This window comes from Ochotona princeps, chromosome 18 (assembly GCF_030435755.1).
Source record: "Ochotona princeps isolate mOchPri1 chromosome 18, mOchPri1.hap1, whole genome shotgun sequence".
NCBI lineage: Eukaryota > Metazoa > Chordata > Mammalia > Lagomorpha > Ochotonidae > Ochotona > Ochotona princeps.
Window position 1 is genome coordinate 51,612,002 of NC_080849.1, and position 7,243 is coordinate 51,619,244.

The window sequence follows — 7,243 nt, forward strand, 5'->3', positions numbered from 1 at the left end:
GCCCTCCCTCCGTGGTGTATTCCTCCACCTTGTTGCATAACCACAGCTTAAGTTCATTTTGTATTCCCTCATTGCAAGCATATAACAAACACATAGTCCAGCGTCCTATTGTCCAGTCAAGTTCAACACCTTCTTAGGGAGACCCCCTCTGGTCTGAAGGCAGAGCCAGCAGCGTCTCATCCCGCTCAGTTAAAAGGTCCAACAGGCCTGGAGGTGTAGCCAAGCGGCTAAAGTTCTCACCTTGAAAGCCCCGGGATCCCATATGGGCGCCGGTTCTAATCCCGGCAGCTCCACTTCCCATCCAGCTCCCTGCTTGTGGCCTGGGAAAGCAGTTGAGGACGGCCCAATGCATTGGGACACTGTACCTGCGTGGGAGACCTGGAAGAGGTTCCTGGTTCCCGGCATTGGATCAGTGCGCATCGGCCCATTGCGGCTCACTGGGGGAGTGAATCATCGGACGGAAGATCCTCCTCTGTGTATATCTGGCTGTAATAAAATGAAGAAATCTTTAAAAAAAAAAAAAAAGAAAGCTATGCAATTCTCTAAAAAAAAAAGAAAACCCTGGGAAAGTCATCTTAACCTGGTCTCTTCAAATTCTCATTTGGTACCAACAATTGAGAAAGGTGGTGTGTTAATTGATTTTGGGATATTTGAGATGGATTCAGAACACAACAGCTTAGTAAATTAAGGTCTTAGTGCACCTGTACTTCTTTAATCTAGAATAGGCCCCTGGAAATAAATTTGCTGTAATTTCTTATGTGTTTGTGTATGTTTTATACTCTTCAAATGTATCTCCTTTTTTTTTGTTAACAGTTTGAGTGTTTCTGGATGCAACGTGGAATTTCAGAACGAAATCTTGCAAATAGGAATTCTATCAGGCGCTGGCATTCGGGATTGGGAACTCCTCAAGGATGCTACTTTCCTGCCTCCCTTTTCCAACATCGTTTTCGTAAGTGGACCATTATAAGCATCCTCTTTTCTGCGTGATTTAGCGGAAAGAGATGAGAATTGTGAATATGTATTTCTCTATGGAGTTAGTCACTGTTGAGGGCATGACTTTGTTGGCTCTCCTCTGTCTGCTCAAACCCATCTGGTGCTTGGTGCAGGATGGCAGCATTGTTTTCTGCATTGTATTTTGACCTGCTGTCCACCACCCAGGCATCGGGAATGAGGTGTGCCCTTCGGGACACACGCTGCCATAAAGTGAAGTAACATGCCACTAAATGACTAATGTGTAACTGAAGAAATGAAAATCAAGAACCTTCTTGCAGAAAATGATGCTACTCTACGATCTATGAAACACTGAATGATTTAATAGGAAGAAAGTGTTTTGAAGAGATGAAACTATAGAAAGCATCAAATCCCATGCAGTAGAGTTTCCACTGATTTTTGTTGGTGAATTGTGTCTCTTCTAGACAAGAAATAGATAAGTTTTGTTTTTTAATGCAGTCTTCCAATTGAGAACGTTTCATTGAGATTAAGCCATTTACAATCAGGTTTAAGATGTATGGGTTGTAATTTGGTCCTGTCATTTTAGGAATGACTGTTCATTGGTTTAGTCTTTTGTTGTCATTTTCCTGCGATGTTCTTCCCATTTGTGTTTGGTTTTGCGTTTGGTTTTGGTGGGTGCTATTCCTCTTCCCTGTCAAGAGAACATCTTGAAGTATCGTTTGTAGGGCAGGTTTGGAAGAGGCAAATTCTTTTAATGTTTCTTTCTGTGGAAGAATTTTATTTCGTATTCAAAGACAAAAGAAAGGTTTGCTATATATGTGATCCTGGGCCGACAAGTCTCTGCTTTTAGAATCTGGAATATGTCACTCCATTCTCTTCTGGCCTGTAGAGTTTCCTGTGAGAGATCTGCTGTGAGTTTAGTTGGCATTCCTTTATATGTCAACTGGTATTTTTCACATGCACATTTCAGGATATTTTTCTTATGTTTGATTGTAGAGAGCTTGAAGATCATGTGTCTTGGTGAAGATCTCTTTTGGTCAAGCCTGTTGTGAGTTTGGTGCCCCTCCTGGATGTTGTTTCCCAATTCTTTCTCTAGATTAGGGAAATTTTCCTTTATGATTTCATTAAATATCTGTGTAAAACCAGTTTCTCCTTCTGCACTTTGTTGGACTCCCATAACTCTTATATTTGGCCTCTTAATAGTGTCTTTCAATTCTTGAATAGTTTTTTTTTCGGCCTGATCCAGCTCTGTTTCCAGTTTTTTGTTTGCTTCCCCCTGGTGACAGGAAATATCTTCCAATTCTGAGATTCTTTCTTCTGCTTGCTTCATTCTACTTTGGAGACTCTCCATTGTTCTTTTAATTGGCTCTACTGTGTTCTTCATTTCTGATATATCAGCCTTGATTTGCTTTATTCCTGCTGTTGCTTGTGTCAAATATTCCTTCAATTGTTTGAACTCTTGTATGTGCTTCTCATTGTTGATGAGAAGCTTTAAAATAATTTTTTAAAATTCTGTGTCCCCCATTTTCTTGGAGTCTTCCTCGGTGAACTCTGAGCTTGGCGCAGGGTTTTGCTCCTTTGCAGGGGAGTTTTCAGTACTATTCATTGTGCCTTTGTCTCTTCTTTTGCTCTTGGTCATTGTACTTCTGGTGTGCAGAGTCTTGTCCTTGAGGCAGGTTTCTAAGCTGTGTCACCCAGAGGTCTACAGTTTGATATTACTAGTTGCAGTTGGTACACAAGTCTTTGCTTGTAGCCTATGGTGGCACTCCCTCCAGTAGTTCCAGGTCTGGGTTCTTACGTTAGATTTCTCTTTTTTTCTTTTGAAGTCTATTTTTGACAATCTTTATATAGTTAATTAGGGTAAAAAGGTTCAAGGCCTTAGGAAAGTGGGTAAGACTATTATTTCCTTATTGTTTCCTTCATGTTTAAAGGGGGATATTAAGGGAGAAGGCCCACCCAGTTTCCCACCCACCACTTCCTGGATGTAGGGCATGATCCAAGGTTCTTGCTCAAGTGGTTTTGATGGTTCACTCCTTGTGAATTGCTGCCAATCTTGCTACTCCAAGCACAATGAGGTCTTTAAAGAATCCACTGATTGACATAGTGCTTCATAGAGTGTCCGTTTGCCCATTATCTTATGTTAGATTTCCACAAAGAACTCCGTAGCCCCAACTGCTGGCTCACCAGTCTCCCCCTCCTGTGATACGTTGCTGAGGCTGCACTGTTGTCTGTACAACCTTTCTCCCACTTGCGGTTGGAGCCCGTTCCAGGATTAGGGAGACACCCGGTGTCATATATAGCTAGGTTGTTGGTGGCGCTGATTTTGCGGGAACCTGTTGGACGTTAGTTCTGAGTGCCACACGGACCTATTTTGACCCGTACAATGCCAAAGTCGGTATTATTTTCCTGTGGAACCAGTGCAATCCACAAAACTCAGTGAGTTCTCGCATGCTCACCACATGCGCAGTTGACTGTTGTCCCCTACAGTCCTAAAGCTTTTGCTACAGTGTACAAAATGGCGCCTGACATACCACTACTAGAGTTCTTGATCTGCTGGCTGTCAGGTCTGAGGGCTACCCAGACCTGTCTTGGGTGGAACCTGTAGGATGCCACGTTGCTGCAGTTCACTGAGTCAGAAATGAGTTCACTCCCAGCTCAGCATATCCTCAGTCCTTTCCCTTGCCTATGCCTCCTTAAGGAAAATGGCACCCAATTAGGCTCTTGGGTGCTGACTGGGCTGTGAAATCCACCCTGTTCTCGCACTGCCCATCTGGGATCTGCTGCTGTGTCTCTGCTCCTGGTCAAATCAAACGGACCAGCAGGACCGAGTGTTCTTTGTCTGGGTTTACCTCCCAAGCTCGCAGTGAAAGTCCCTTCTCACCTGGTTGCTGGTGGAGTTCTCTCTGCTGGTGGAGTTCAGATCTCCATTAGCTGAATGCTGCTGGAGTTATCAGTCACTGCAACAGCACACTGTTGTGTGCATTGCTTTCCTGTGTCTGTCAGTCTCCAGGTACCCTTTTGCAGCTGTTCTGTCCTCTCCTGTTTTCTGGAATGTGTCTTCTCTGCGTGATCCTGATTACATGTTTCTCTGTCTGTTTAAATGTGTCCTTATCCTATTCCACCATCTTGATTCTCCAGGACAGTACCATAGGGGAAATGAGTGGGGAGATGGGATTTGGAGAGAGGATGAAGGGATTTGCAGAGGGAAGAAGGGGAATTCACAGAGACTATGGAACTCGATTGTAAGGTACAAAACATTGCCCAAAACATTTTGAATAGGAAAGAAACATGATTGGCAGCCTTATGTCTATTCGTTAAGAGAAGAGGCTCTAGTTTGTCAGCATTCAGCATGTAAACACACAACCTGTTTTTATTTTTATGCTCTTAGCGTTAATACTATGTGATTTCTGTAGCTTGCTTTTCTTTGCTTGCTCTTTCTCCCTCTTGCTTTTGCTCTCTCTCTCGCGCTCTCTCACACCCTTCGTTCCCTTCCTACCCTCCTTCATGTCTTCATGTCTTCCTTCGTTTCTGCTTCCTTCCTTCCCTCCCTCCCTCCCTCCCTCTCATCCTTCCATCTTTCCTTGCACGCCTGCACATGCGCAGGAGACTGAAAGCAAACTCCAGTCCCCTGGCTTCAGAGTGTCCCGGATCTGGGTGCTGTGGCCATTTGGGGAGTGATCCAATAGGTGAATGAACATCTTTGTCTCTCCTACTTTCCCTGTGAACCTGCCTTTTGAATATGAAACAGAAAGGCAAAACCAACACAATGTAGATCTTGGTAATGAGAAAATGATCCTTCTAGGAAAGGCAGGATGACAGGGAGTGAAAGAGAAACAGAGATGTGCATTGTGCTGGGTCAGTCTTGAAATGGCAGGCAGGGTAGGAGCCGTGCTGAGCTAGAGTGAAGCCAGGGCTCAGGAGGTTTGTCCAGGTCTCCCATGTGTTGAGCCCAGCGGCCAGGTACCTAGTTGATTTTTTTCCTACTTGCCCATGCGAAGGAGCAGGGAGCTGGATTACAAGAGGAGCAGCTGGGACTAGACTCAGTGGCCATGTACGATGCTGGCCTGCAGGGAGATGTGTGCATGATGTATGGTGACACCGTGCTGGTCCCCAGGAAGTCCTACTGTCTGTCCTCCCCTCTCCCCCTCTCATGTCACACCCTCCCTCAAGCAGAAATTGGTTGTTGAAAGTTCTACAGAAACTCCTCCAAGCAGTTTGTGGATGTAAGAAACTTTATTAAAACCTTGTCGACGTAGTGTTGTGGACACTTTCTGAGTGTCCAGTTGGTGTCTGGAAAGTACGTGGTGCTTCCATTGGAACTCTTCTGGTGGTCGTCCTGCAGTCTGCTCTTGGCAGTTGTTTTCTTGCAGTCTTCTTGTGTAGACTTCTGTGGTGAAGGGGTCAGCTTTCCTTCTCACTGCATGAGTGAGAGGTTCCAGTGCGTCTCTTTGTCTTGGGAAGCAGAGAGCTGCAATGGCCATTGTGTCTCTGCTGATTCGGCCTCTTGAAGTGTTTGTGTATTGACGGCATGAGGCCGCCTGTGTCTGGGTCCTTTGTCCTTCTTGTGTGGGTCAAACTAGCCTGTCCCCACCATTCCTCTGCTAGGAGAATGGTATGGGGTGAGCCAGTGCATCATTTTGTCTTTGTCAGGGGTTTATTTTCTTGTGCACAATTGGTAAGTTGGAGTTGGCAGATGACTATGGCCAAATCCAAATCTCTTCCAAATGTCCACTTGGACAGGTAGGAAACAGTTGCCTCAGTAAACCTTGCCAGGTGTCCTGAGGGAAGAAAGTCTGTGTTGATGATCCGGAAAGACAGCCTCACGTCAACGTCAGCTGCGTGAAGCGTGTAAGAATTGTGTATCTGTAGGTTCAGTGGTCAAGAAGTCATTCTCAGTCAGTGCTGAGGGTGGTCTTGGCATGAGTGGTGGTGTTTGAGGCGTGTGACTTGCATGTGCGGTTGCTTGGTTTCTGGGTGAGTGAAGGGGACAGGGGTGGTGTTGTTGAGCCGGGGCCTCCTTAGCAAGGTTGGGGAGCAGGTGGAGTGTGGGCAGAGCACTGTGCGGCCCTGTGGTGTGAGCCCTGTTGGTGTTTGTGGCTGTGTAGGCGGCTGCAGGGGAGCAGCTGAGAGGTGGCTGGTGGGCTTGGATGTCTTCTGCCTGTTCTTGGGTGTGCCCTTGGTGTTTGCATGCAGCCGTGCCCTGGCAGCTCGCAGCCCTTGTGCCTGCCCCGGCAGCAGAGTGTGGGACTCTTGGCTTTGGGTGCAGTCAGGTGGCCGCTGGTAGTAGGGTGGGAGGCTTGGGGAGCGTTGGGGCCAGCGAGGGGGTGCCTGGCCTTCTCAGGTGCTGTCAGAACTGCCCTTGTCACAGGTGAGGTGAGCGTGTGGGAGATGGCAGTGAGGAGCCCTGTGTCTTAGGCCTGGCTGGGAATGGCCGCACTGGGCCAGGTGTCTGCTGCCGTGGAATGCAGCTGCTCTGGGGCCTGTGATGTTGGCCTCCTGCACCGCCTGTGGCCCTGCACCATGTCGATCTGCCCATTCTTGCCATCTCCTTGGTCGGACAGGTACTTCTTGGGCTTCTTGTCCTCCATCCTGGAGGGCTCAGGCTCATGCTCGTGCTGGGGCTGAAGCTCGGCCTCGGCCTCGGGTTCCTGCTCAGGTTCATGGTTGGCGAGCAGTTGCTGCTGGGTCTTGTCAGCATCAGTTTTGGCCAGGCCTCTCAGGGTGTTAGTTTCAGTGGCCAGGGCCGGCTGTGTCATCCTGGGCTGCTTCCCGCAGTGTGTCAGTGTCCCTGGGTCAGTAGCATTGGTGCTGCTGCTCAGGGCTCTGTCTCTTGATCTTGCTCTGACTCCTCCTGCTCCTCCTGCTCCTCCTGCTTCTCCTCCTGCTCCTCCTGTTCCTCTTGCTCCATCACCTCCTGCTCGTCCTATTCCTTCTTCTTCTCCTTCTCCTTCTCCTTCTCCTGCTCTGGCTTCTGCTTCTGCTCTGGCTCCGGCTCCAGCTTGAACTGCTGCCAGTGCATGTGCTTCAGGCAGGCCTTGAGGCAGGTGAGAGTCTTGGGACTGTGGAAGATGGGGGTGGTCCTTGTCGTGCTGGTGGGTGAACGTGTCTTGTAAGCTCTGCAGTGAGCTGTGTAGGGCCCGTTCCTGCAGGTGTTTCTGGTGCAGGACCAGCAGCACTGTGTCTTTCTCCTGCTGGATCTGCTTCAGGATGGCCTCTGTGGCACTGAAGAGCTGCTGGCATGTGTCTTGTTTTTCTCGGAGCAGCCGCTCACGAGTGTGCAGCTCCTCCCTGA